Here is a 14,026-nt window from a genome sequence, read left to right on the forward strand (position 1 = left end):
TTTTAATGACCCAGAGGGTGCTGGGCCTCTTATGGCTCTTAAGGTCCTTGACCTGACTGCCTGACCAGGCCTGAGCTTTCTGTTGTTTTCTCAGCTTCAGTGGATGATGACCTCTTCACTGGAGTCACAAGGGGGCGGGAGGCAGTACAGGTAGAATGATTATGACATCCTGCAGGTGCCTTCATTCAGAGTACTTTAAATACAGTTTTAGCAGGAAACAACTAATCCTGAATGCAGTGTTTTCCTCACAACGATGTGTGCGATCTTGACCTTTTATTGTGACTTAAAGGGTAAAAACTGATCTTGCTGCATCAAAAAAAAGTTAGTTTTAATCACTTACAGACTCACAATCTCTTTCACCCTCTACCTAAAGCCCTGCCTGGGTCATAAGGCGATTATTTGTGGTTTGTGTGAAGCACGCTGCGTCATTTGTTTAGTGAAGATCTCAAGGGCAAGCTTTGAAGATGAGGAGAACAATGGTAGAGTAATAAATCAAGAAAGTTTCTTTCTTGGGGACATTACATAGCCGAGACGAACAGGGACGCACGAAGAGGAAAGCAGGGAAAAGCAGAGAAACCCTGGCTAACCGACAAGCACACAGTCACAAAACTTGGTTAAATTAAATGTCCTCAAGGCTAGTGGCTGCAGTAAGAGAGACAATGGTTAGGTCAAACAGCTGTGAGGCGGTGCAGCCAGCTGCTATGCACAGAATTACTTGGTGTTAAAGAAATGACAGTTTGTGACTGAAATTGTTTTTAAATTGGATAGAGATATGGACAAGTAGGTAACAGAGGAGGGTTTGACAAAGTCTGAGAGCGAAGGCAGAAGAAACTTCTCAGGCTTCACAGGTTGTCTTTAATGTGTCAACCGGTGCTAATCACACTTTTAAAATGTCGATCAATTGTAACTCCTGTTTGCATTTTCCGGACTAACGGCTAGCACTGAGCACATATGAAAAACATGGGATTCTGCCAAGACTCTTCTCAAAACTACAGCAGATAGAGACATGATAGCTTTAGTGATTATGCCACGCGGCTCAAAAAACATGCCATAGGATGATTATTTTCAGAGAAAACAAACAGGACTTTGGGGTGTTTGTTGAAGTGGAGCAGGATGATGGGAGGGAGGACTAAATGGGTCTTTGGAGGCATTCCTCTGCCTCTGTTGAGGTATTCCTGAGGATCAAGGCAATGAAATTGGACAGTGGAAAGGCTGTTTTGACAAGCTTCGTTTGAAGCTCCGCTGCTGTTATCCTTGGCTGTTTCTTGGCACATAGACAGGACGTCACGCTGACACTGCCATGTAGACAAACAGGTTCCTCAAGAGAGTAAAGTATGACAAAAAGTCCAATAAAGAATTTAAATATATACTCAAATTTAACGAAGTCATGAATTTATGACAAGTTTAAACCAACCACAGAACTTAAACAACAGTTTACAGTGGCGGACGGAATTTTCACAATGGGTTTTCAGGCTAATTAATTCCCTGTCCCCGTCTAAGGATTTACATAATCGAATCAGAATCGTGAAGTCCTGCCTATAGTCGACTGATAGTCGAATCATGTCACGTGTGTTTTTGTGCGTGCCGATTGCGAGCCGAAGCTAAACTAAGGCTTATTGTTGACCATTTTCTCTCTCTCTTTCTCTCGCCTGCCATTCACCGGTCTTGTGCAGAGTTGTCTGCCGACAACTTCATGCATGTCTTGGTTCCTCGCGGGTCTATTTCAAGTTGCGGCTGTTTAAAAGCGAGAAAATATTCTTTGTGTGGTTCATCAACAGTGATAAACTATCCGAAAGTCCCGCGAGGCGCGCACAACTCGACACAACACCAGTAAAGCTGTGGCTCCGTCTCTTCATCACGTTTTCCTCCTGCCACTACACACATCCACGCTATGCCTACACATGTGCAATGACGACCCAGGGTTAGGGTTCCAATTTTGGATTTATTCACGCACTTTAAAAACATTTATTGGAAGTTTTTTTTCTTTTTATATGTTTATTTACAACATTAAACGTTGAAATGTGTATTGTAATAGGCTGTATATGAACTTTTTGTGAGAAAACTGGTAGTTCTATGTAAAATCACACGTTGAGCTCCCTCATATCGCCAAAATTACATGATCCTTGTTTTGCTGCAAAGCTTCGACTGTGAGATTGACAGTCGAATCAGGCTCCGCCCAACGAAGCAAAAAATACAACAAAAAAAAAAAGTCTAGCAGAGAGAAAGAAAGAAAACTTTAATAATTTTATTGACCATAAAACCATGTAATGGTGGTTTTAGAATGCTGGCAGCAGTTTTTAAACAAGAGCACGAGCTACAAGAATTTCAAAAGGTCGAAATGTTGGAGGTGTGAATTATTTGAAATTTTTCTACAGACTAATCTAGTTTGTAGGTGGAAGCATACAATTTGAAAAATTTCCAAAACCACACGCACTAGGCTTTGCTGTTATCAACTTACTGTGAAGTAAAATCCACAATTCTCTAAAGTCTGTGTTTATGATGATTTCCTCCAGTGTGTCACTGCCTGCACAGTAGTTGGGTACTTTCTACATGTTTACAGCACAAAATTACACTTTCACAATTTGTCATAACCAACTTTACACCAGTGTTTTGAGACTAAATAACTTCCACATTCAGACTGGTTACCTGTACCTATCAGAGGAGCAACTGCTCTCCGTTTCCACCATCGGTAAAAATTTGTTCAGTTTGACTCTGCCACTGCAGTAATGGTGGATAAATCCACTGGCGGATTTCTGATACTGGCAGCTACAAACACATTTTAGCCGATATCTGAAAAGTACTAAGGTTTCCCTAATGGAGGATCAATCACTGAGTAATGAATCAATTATTCCATAAATTACTATTTATACTGATTCAATTTGAAGTTTAGATGAGTTTAATGCACATTTTTCATCTCTCTCTTACATTCATCGTTTGGAAGATTTACAGTGTTGGAAGTGTTCCTGATGTTCTACATCTTTCAGGCCATTTTTCGAATGTGTCTTTCACCTGTAGAACAGGCACCGTGGGGCAGATGTGAAATATTGTACAGCTTTTGCCCCATACTTAACCAGCAGCCATTGTCCCCAAAACAACGGCATGGCGATAGGGTTTCTGTGTCGTGGAGCTCCTAAACCCTACGGCATTGCTCAGGAGAGTCAAGAGGGGGTGAAAGGTGATCCGCGTGGTCTTATGTCGTTTTCATACTCTCACTGTGGCCTCTGGGTCCTGTGTGAATAGACACACTAATGCCTGAATTATAAACCATGGACTAGGTTACTGGCAGGAGAGGATTTGGATACAAACACTGTCACTGCCGTGCAAAAATAGGGCTCTTGCTAATGTACAAAAATACACATCATGTTGCAGAGGCTTGGCCCAAGTAAGCACACTTGCACACATGCACAAACCCATGGAGTCTGTCTCGTTGCTGGCTGCTCAGCTGGCTCCCTCACTGGAATAACAGACCTTTGACCTCCGGATTGCATGTGATATTTGTGCACTTCAGACAGCGGAGAGGTTTGGTTGTCGTCGGGTTGTGTGGAAATGCATTTTTCAGAGAAAGTGAAATGCAAAAGAATGTGGAGTGCACATATAGGTCTGTGTGTGTGTTGGGTGGAATGTATTGTTGTTGTAATGTTGGGACACACATTACAGTACTCCACCTGGACTTAGGGTGCACGTTATTCTGTAACCTGACCCTCAGTAGCTGTAATGACCGTGACGTGTGTGTATAAGTACGCAGGTGGCTGGTCGCTCCAAGCACATGCAGTCATGTGTTAATGTGTGTTTGCGTGTGTGTATTGCTGTAGGGGTCATGGTGTTGGGGACAGTTAAGGGAGTGAGAGAAGCTGACAATAAGCCGAGGACCGACCCTGGCACTTGCAATGCAGCTGGCCTCGCCCTTGAGTGGCCCCCCAGACGCCAGGCAGGACTTTGTTTATTATGGGGTCCTGAGGTGGGTGCAGGCAGAAAAATGGCCTCACACATAAACAGCTCCAACAGAAGGCACGGAGAATAATATGTGGAGATTATAGTAAAATTAGACATCCTGTTTTTCAGAAATGTAAACAGTTATAATTGACACTATTTCAAACCCCTTTGACTTATGTGACAAAAACATGTGCTCTGAACCTGTTATCTTTTTTCAGGTTGATATTTTCACATTTTGACACATTTTACATGGTATTAAGTTCAAGAAACATCCTATTTCCTCTGATGCTTCTCAACAAACAGCTTGTTACACCCACAGATAACGGTCACTCTGTGTGGCCAAAAATTGGGATCTTGGATTCATATAGCATGTATAAATATTTTTAAAAATAGACACTGCTCTGGAAATGACTGTCATCATGGTGGCACTTACTGCGGCTGTCTTGGTGCAGCGAAGTAGCAAACTGGAGGTTTCTAAAATCACTGGTTTCCAAAAGACATCCTTCATGTAAAATTCCACAACTGTCATTAGACAGAATGTGAGGCTGCAAGTAGCTGAAAAGGTCTTTCCTTTGTGTATGAACGGTGAGATAAGCACATGTACAGTAATGTATAAGGAGAGGCATTAAATTTTGCAAGCTTACCAAATTTTTAGGATGTGACATTTCCACCTATAAGGTCATCGTCAGGCAAACATGAAGAAGAAGAGGCAGGCTTTTGCCTCACATGCTTTGTATGCTGATTTTGCCCTGCATTTGTACCCAACTGTGGTGCGATGTACAAACTATCCACTTATTTTCAAAATAAAATCTGTCTTTCACAAGTCCCCAAACTTTATAGCAATGGAATACTAAATTTCTGGAGTACTTAACCAAAGACATTCAAGTTGCCCAACCATTAGCTCACCTTTCCACACAGAGAAAATCTATGGTGTCCATGATGAGATATTGTATCCTTTCCTGCGAAGGAATGCAGTCTTTACATTTCCCATGCTCACAACATGCAATTTGCATTTGAGAGTTGTGACAAGAAGTAGGAAACACCATCTTCCAAAATTTAGAACATTCCATTACCTAATTTTGTCCCTGCCCACAAACTAGAACTAACAATAGCTCACAGATCATGGTGTAATCTTTTGTCTTTATTTTTCTAATATGTAAGACAAATCACTTCCTGTGCAAAATCTCTTTCTGACAAAGAAAGAATTATCATGCACCACTGGCAGGATATTCTCCTGTTCAGTCCAGATACTGAAAATAAGATCTTATTGTATCATTTAAGCTTCTCTGTCTCTCCCCCATCCCTCTTGAGTAAAATTTTCGCACACCTACTCTCCTGACCACCCCCTTCAATTCTTCTCATGACTAACCACCTTCCTCTCTTTTTTCTATTTCCTTTAACTCCACCCGCGCACACACACACAGTCCATTCTAAATAATCTATCAGCATGTGTGTATATTTGTGTGTGTTCTCCAGGCTTCTCCTACAGAGGAACAATGCAGCTTCCAGTCGCTCGGTGCCACTAAATCACCATAACTCTATGAAACCTGGCTAGGTGAATGATGATCGTGCATCCTCCGTATCCTCTGCCTCCAATAAGAGACTAAAATATCATCTCTAAGAACACAGATGGGGGTGATTTTTCATCACTGCTTGACAAAGCCACTTCTTTTCCTGCATGTATCAACACATTTTTCTCCTGTTCTTCTTCTCAGAGACCGGGGATTTATGCAATTCAAAACAAGGGGAAGGATGATGGACTGCTGAGTTTGGTGATCGGGGGCCAAAAGACACTATTTCTGCTCTGTCTGAGAACTTACTTGATTCCACTTCAACTAAACGGCAACAGCACATTCTTCAGATGAGCTTTCCAGAGTTGCACTGCAAATTCCCATATCGGTCAGACTGACACAGTAGCTAAAGTTACAGTCTGCAGATCAAAGGGAAACAGACTGGTCAACTCCTTAATACATTCATAAATAGAGATGAACTATTAAGAGAGAATGGTTTTTTCATATGGGAAATTTTCAAAAATGGTTCAATAAGGCCAATTTCTGTGGTAAGTACATAACAAAAGTTTTCCCATTGATGAATGATACTAGGTTCCATCCATGCAGCTCTTATCCTAGGTGTTTCATAAAACTTCCTGACATATGAGATACATTACACTATATAAACCCAGGCTTGTCATGCTTGGCTTGCACTTTCCGCATGAAACATACAGTAAAACATTCCCGCTGGACTCACACTTTTCTCCCTGACTTTTATTTGTTTAAATACTGAGGTCACATCGATATTTGTGACATCTGCTTTAAGGATGCTAAGGGAGGGAACCTCATGATGGTTGTAATCTAAGTGAGACGGGATAGTAAGCTTATTCTACCATCATACTTTTATTAAGATGCACAGGATATCAATTGAATTCTTTGTATTATCAGAAATTGTATGTTGTTGTTTATATATTTTTTGGCATTATAGGAAAGATGCAGCACAAACACTGCTCCAAGTTTCAGGTATTAACAGCACAAAACTGCCTATAAAGTCCTTTCTTTTTTTGCTGAGTCATATAATTTATTTACAATTTTCTCACAGCTCAGTAGCAAATGATCCCTAGTGCAATGGCGGTCTATGGCACGGGGGTGGGGAACCACTGTTCTAGGAGACTGAATTTGAGGTTTAAGTGCTGACTTTCAGCTCTAAAGGGTTAGTACACCCAGAAAAGCGCATATTTCTTTGCTTATAATAGTGGTATCTGGCTTAATTTGTGATTGAGATATATGTCTCTTATATATCTGCCTCCCCCACAATAAAGTGGGGAAACATCATGTCATTGTTACTCCACTGTCCTAGCTGTGAGGAAAATTTTCAGGTAGAAAGTCCCATTAACACACTGCTGTTTTTACAGTAAATGTAATTTTTCAATAGTGTGAGCAGCACAGACAAAAGTCAATTTGCCTCAGTTGTTCTGGGTGTAGGCAAAAGTCCCAAATATGGACAAATAAAACCAAAACTATCTGAAAGATTAGAAAAGAAAGTGTGTTTTGGTTCCCTTGAGTGAACCCAAACCTTTAGTTAACATTTCACATCAGATGTAGGTATCACAATGCTTTTTATATATATAGTCCCCAAGGTTAAAAAGGTATAAACAGTATAATGTTGATGAATATAGATGGGAACACCCCCAAACACCCTGTCTTAATGCTTTCTGACGGCACTGTAACTAAATGAGTAATGACACTGGGTAATTTTTAGGGTGCAAATGAGCGCCACATCATGCTTTGCTTTTTCAGCCGGGATATTACTCACTCAGAACATTACTTTAGAGCGTTAATGTCTTTCTGAGGTGAGATCAATCTCCAATCTGACAGCTAAGCAAAGTGATCAGTCGTATTTACTAAAGCAGCTGCCATTCCTGCATGTGCTCTTAATTATAGAAACACATGAACATAATGGGGAGGGGGGTGATTTATTGTCAGGGTGACTTCAGAGAGTTAGCACCAATAATTTACTTGCATAACTTTATTAGCATTACCCTCTCCCAATGATGACTACATAGGTACTACAGTCACAGAGGTTTAAATGTACAGTTTTTCTGCTGTGCACAGCCAACAGCTTCACTCACAATGTCAAAATAATTGGTCCTTTTTGCCGAGGATGAGTGAGGATATGCACACAAGTTCTAAAATGATTCAAACTGACATTTTTCAGTTACTGAAGTTATTCAGCCAAATCACTTTTTTTTTCCAGAATTCCTGCTTCCCAGCAGTCTAGAATAATCAAATCGGTGCAGACAGTTGGCAGAATCTCCACAGCAAAGATTTCACGGTGAGCAGAAATTGCCAAACAGTTCCTCAAGCCTTCTCGCTACCATTTAAAGCATACTGCCTTTATGACTGTAAGAGGCTCTCTCTGCTTCTCATCTTTCTCAGATCTGAGAGGCGAGACAGATTGAACTGCTGGGGCTCATGCGTACAAGATGTAAGGAAGAGAAACAGCATCTGGAGAGCCGCAGCCCAACATCAGCCATTCAGGAGCAGCCAGATAACCTCAGGTTGTAAACAGCACTGGCCTGCGCCTCAGCAGCAAGGCAGCTTATCAACCGAGGGTCAACATGATGTCTGAACATGCAGGCCTCCTCATCTCAGCCAGGTACTAGATGAGATGAGATCACTGGCCGGCATTGTGCTGGCAGAAAGACAGTGCTCGTACTCATGGTCGCTCTCAGATCAGAACCAGATGAAGAAAACCAAACAAACACAGGCATTTATTCTTCACAGGGAATATACTTTTTTTTGCTCAGCTGCACTGCCCTTCATATTTGTTTCTTTTCACCAAGTGACACAGAAAAGCAAATGTAATATTCCGGTAGCTTTGCATGGAAACTAACAGAGATAAATATAGTTGAGAAATCCCATGAAACACAAACAGCCAAAACCTCATCTAAAAACTTCAGAAAACAGACGTGTTTTTTATAGAAGCAGATCTTTATGAAGTCACCATAAAATGTTTCACTGCATGTAATCACAGTTTGCAGGTGGCAGCCATTTGTGTGCTTCAGAGTCTCTATACTGCATGATGAAGCAAACAAAAGACAAATCTGCATTGCCTCTGTCCTCAGAGAGCGGACTATGAGTGCAACAATACATCACTGTGCTACTTCTTCACACTCCACAAACTCCTGGAAGTTGGCATCTGGCTTTGCAGTGTTGCTCAACCTCCAGCTCACACACTTGTACAGATATATCAAAGATCTTCAGGGATCAGGCTCTGAATAAGTTTGCTGCATCTGTTTGTGCTCACTTACTGAGCCACCAGGCCTGAAGACAGAATTGTTAATGCTCAGGACTGGAGTATACCTCTCAGTATACCGACTTCATGATGAGGGCTCAGTTCTATGTTTTAAAATGTGCAGGCTGGAAGGTTATTTGATGCAACATAACAATAATTGCGGTTTCTTGACCTGAAAGCAAACTAGTAATCATTTGAGACAAAACAATAAAAACAACAATTTAGTCAGGTTTGCAAACCCAACAAAAGCTCTGTCTTACCATAAAACTAAAAATAGCCAATAGCTGTTTTGGAATATGTTTAAGACTTTCTTCTTACTCTTTAAATCAAAGCAATCCTGGCAGAGTCCAGCTGCTGATAAAATTAGGCCTTAACCGTAAAACACACTATTCACTTCCGAGAACAGCTACTCAACCCTCTCAGGTGTGAGCTTGCCTTCCTCATGCAATATGATTCAAGCCAGGATCACCGATGAGGAGGATAAGATCAAAGCCTGCAGGAGACAACATCCGTGGTGTCCGAGGGATTGACTAAATAGCTTCTCTGTTTGTGGTGTATTGTTTGGGAGCGCAGCAGGGTGATAAAAGCCGTACAAGTGTGCGGACAAAGAAATGGGGAGGGGGATTTCTTTTCTATTTGCCTCCATTACTTGAGTACACATTCAGCTACAATCCTTTGCTTGCATTGTGTGGGGATTACTGGTTGAATGGAATGGGGGGGGATTAGTCCTCATCTGAGGTGAGACCTTCCCCTGGAAAAGCATTTTGTCCACTTCCATTTGGTTAAAACATTTAGATTACTTAGACTGGTTATTTGTGTATTCAGGAAGCACATTGGAATGATTGACAGAGGGCTACACGTCAAATTTAGCAGATTGCTCACATCAAAGGATCAGTTCACCCCTATCTTACTTATGGTGGTACCTATGCAGATCGTTTTCTGTCTCTGAGATTTCGACATAAACCCTTACACAATCGAAGTGAATGGAATTTAATTTGTGTTGCCCAGGGCATTGAAAAGTTTAATTTATTATAAAAAGTTCAAAAGCATCGCGTCTTTGGAACCACTTTCTTTGAAAAAAAATTTTCCTGTGAAACCTCGAGCAAGTTCTGTAGATTATTGAGTAACAATAAACTGTTTTGCTTTAAAATCCCATATACAGTAATTACAATTGAGTAAACATACATCTAGTGGATGAGATGCCCACAAATTTCTGTCCATGTTTCTTTGTGGTTTCAAGCAGGTCATCAACCATACTATGTACATAAACAATCTACACATTGCATTTTTCCATCTACTCATTAGTATAAGTACTAAAGCTTAAGAAAAATGCAAATGAGGGTTCTGTCCACTCAGAATCTGTGGCCGCAGGACTGCCAGGACCATTTGCTGCTCTAGTGACCTTTGTGATTATGAGCGTTTCAAAGGACCAGACTCAGACCTTATGACAAAGCTTGAAGGATCCACAGCAAAGGAAATGAGAGAAATGGGGTCGAGGTGAGGCCGCTGCTCAGGACAGCAGCAGGAGAAAAGGAGATTGCTTTTGGCCCTTCATTTAGAGCACAGGGGCTGACAGATAAGCATCCACAAGCCTCATTTTAGTAGAGAGCAGGATATCACCATGTGGTGAAATAGAAGAGTAGGAGGTATGCCACTGATTAGGAAATAGCTCTGGGGCCTTGACTCATAAGCTCAGTGGAGCAAAGCTCCTCCATATTTGACACTAAACAAGTGTATCACGAATGGCTTCTGGCACTGCTGGCAAACGCCTCCATGCTGGTAAGGAAAGAATTTAGGAAATCCAATCAGAGCAGAGTCTGTCAGCTGGATGGAAAGTATCTAATTTGCAAGACAGTGTCAAAACAAAAAGATGACTTGACTCAGCCACAATCATCACCAAGGTACTTTGTGTAATTGGCTGGAAATAAAGTATTTTATCCATTAGCCAACCACAGGGAAGGATAGATTTCAAAATTCACAAACTATGCTTGAATGTTTGCCATAGAGTTGCAACTGGTGACAATTTTTATGGACAAATTAATTAATCAATCAATTAGCCTATAAATTGTCAGAAAATAGAAAAAAAAAAGAAAAATTGCCCCGGCCTTTCTGTGTGGAGTTTGCATGTTCTCTCCGGATGCTCCGGCTTCCTCCCACCATCCAAAGACATGCAGGCTAGGTTAATTGGTGTCTCTAAAATTGTCCTTAGGTGTGAATGTTAGCGTGAGAGGTTGTTTGTTTATGTGTGGCCCTGCGATGGACTGCCGACCTGTCAAGGGTGTACCCCGCCTTTCGCCCGAGGTCAGCTGGCATTGGCTCCAGCCCCCCGTGACCCTGTACGCAGGATAAGCGGTTGACGATGGATGGATGGATGGAAATGACTTCTTCTGTCCCACTAACTATCCCAAAACACAATATACTCATTCATAACTGGGAAAAACAGGCATATTTTTAACATTTGAGAAGAGATGTGAAAAAAACAAGTTTTTTTTATCTGACAGGGTCGTAGTTAGCACTAAATATCTTATCAGCTGTGGCCTGAATTGAACAGTATTTGGCTGATGGTGGCTGGTGGTAATTTCCCACCCTGATTATTGAAAGACAGCTTGCAGGCACTGACGGTTTGCATATTTACTACTCTACTCTTTATCTAGGGAACAAAGATAAGATGTGCATACAAAGGCCCATGCAAAAGGATTTACACACACTTCCAAAACAAGAACCCAAACTCCTGGGCTAATCATTAACTGTGCGGATTCAAAACTAAACACTGACATTAACTGAATGTGAAATCATGTAGAAAATCGCTCAGGAAATGCCTGCAGACATGAATAGGCTCACGTTGAGCCAATACTGGTGGACAGTACTGTTGAAATAAAGTTGCTGCAATAAATGCATGATTGATCTTCTACCATCAACGTATTGTGAAATCTCTTATTCTGGTGGTTATGGGGTAGGGTGATCATTAGTAAGACAAATAATCTATTATAGCATAAATCAACAGGGCTTGTCACAGTGGTACAGCTTCAAGGTAAGGTCATTTCAAGGGTAATGTATCATACATTATAGGATAAAGTCCATGCTTTTATGTCTTTTGCCGGATCTGGTGTGAAGCTGTGTGCGGGTACTGACCAAATCTCTTGTCACGTAAAGGGACCTGCCTGGACCCGACTGCCAGGTGACGCAACGGCCCACCTGAGGGTGGATGGGCTGATGGCACACAGCTGCCAGCTCTCACAGAAAACACATCGCCATATGGCAAGTGAGAGTGCGCCGGGTCAGTGCACATAAACTGTTACACAGACGTTATGACATATAGACAGTAGCTTGCACCTGCCTAAACTTGCACTCACCGATATGGCTGATTGTTGCAGTGAAGCTGAACAACTTGACAAGTAGTGTTTTAGGGCTGCAGCTAATTATTATTATTTTTATTATTATCTATCTGTTAATCCATAAATTGTCAAATCACAATTTCCCAAAACCCTGGTTGACACTTTCAGCAGTTCAAAACCCAGATACGTAGTTTAATCTCATTGAAAATTAAGAAAATCAGCAAATATTCACATTTAAGAAGATAGAACCAGTGAAATTTTGATATTTTTGATGAACTGATTATCAAAGTTGCTTTTTGAATTTTTAGTTAATGGACTAATAATAATAAATTGTTTAATTAAATTAGCTATTATTTGCTGTTTTATAGATGTAATGTAGCTGACCTCCTACTTTTAAAAAGACAATATATGCAGGTTATCAAAACACATTAGATCTAATCTCATTCTCATTACAAACGCATTTGCAGTCTTCTCTTTCAAAACGAAGGCTTACCAGGGAGTAAAATGAGGACAGGACAGGACAAGAACATTATTAGTATTTTCATTCTTTTGTTGATTCCTGTATGCTGCTGGAGACCTGCCCGCCTGTTGAGAGCACCGCTGGGTTCTGCACCCCGTTTGAGCCCGTTTGAGCCTGTCCATGCGATGGCATGGACAGGCTCGGGCATGTGAGACACAATCCGTGACATCTGTGGTAAAAAACCTTGAAAAGGGCAGTGGCGCCTTTATGCTAATTTTCATAATTGTTATGTTTATGTTCAGTTCATCTTACAATAGGAAGAATTAGCTTCTTCTGTAGCATGACAGAGACATAATTTTACACACAACTTCCCCTTGTAATATGAAATAAAACCTTTGCATCCATCAATAATTGTCTGGTAGATTCCAAATCAGGAAATCTTATTTTACCACTCAAATACAGACTCCTTTATTATCAAGATTGATATTCTTAAGTCTCTAAGAGATTTTGATATTTCATATCTACCCCAAAACGTTTATACTTTATGTAATGCACTTTGATGACTATACATTGTAATTATGTTTCTCCATAGTGCAAATCTGCTACTTGTGCCTAATCTGTACATGTGGCATCCATTGCATGTCTGTCTATCTGTCATAGAAGGGAAATGGAAAATAGTTTGGAAGCTTAATCCACTGTAGTGACTTCTACATGTCCAGTGAATGGTAGTGCATTTTATGCCTGCTAATAGTGATAAATGTACTGTATTTTATGGTGAGAGTTCTGTCTTGTCTAGTAGTACCTAATAAACGTTATTAGTATTCAAGGATAAAATGGCAATAACACATTTCCAAAATATGATTAAAAAGGTCAAAGGACTACACAAACATAGATATCTCATTATTCATATATAACTAAATGATGATAATGTTGATGTTATGTGTACCAGCTCCAGTACAGCCCGCTGTTCAGTACATCTGGTTCGCGCAGACGAAGAGCTCAAAGGAACAAATACCAGCTTAATGATGGCATGAGCAGGTTCGGGCATGTGGGACTAAAAACAGTGACATTCACAACAGAACCCTTTGAGTCAGCAGAATTACTGAGAGACTGACATTATCAGGCTGCTGCGGATCTCATCATCTGTCACTGGAAAACTACAATGACACTTAAACTGATGATTGATTTATTAGTTATTGCTTTGATTAAAGCACATCTCCTCACAGTAAGAGATGTAGATTTTGAGGCTTTGCTATTTTTGGCTTGTGAGTTTTAGCTCTAAGGCAACTGATACATGTCTGAGAAAGCAAATAATAAATTTTATATTACAGATTCATGGTAAAAGCTCATGGTGAAATACAGTTTAGAGGTAGATAGGCTGACACTGAGAGTTTGCTATATGTTTCTACATATTTCATACATGGTATTTTCTTGATATGATAACTTTATAATTGTTAGTTTTATGTTTTTATCATGCTAACCATCTCTTCTTCCACTTTTTTCTTTCTTT

The 14,026-nt window shown here is 40.6% G+C and overlaps 1 protein-coding gene across 1 annotated transcript in view; it reads right to left on the reverse strand.

Annotated features, from left to right (window-relative positions):
- Window positions 1-14,026, reverse strand: part of met (MET proto-oncogene, receptor tyrosine kinase) — a 67,572-nt gene that overhangs the window by 42,920 nt on the left and 10,626 nt on the right. The window lies entirely within an intron of this gene.

The sequence above is a fragment of the Micropterus dolomieu genome, linkage group LG22 (genome assembly GCF_021292245.1).
Source record: "Micropterus dolomieu isolate WLL.071019.BEF.003 ecotype Adirondacks linkage group LG22, ASM2129224v1, whole genome shotgun sequence".
Taxonomy (NCBI): domain Eukaryota; kingdom Metazoa; phylum Chordata; class Actinopteri; order Centrarchiformes; family Centrarchidae; genus Micropterus; species Micropterus dolomieu.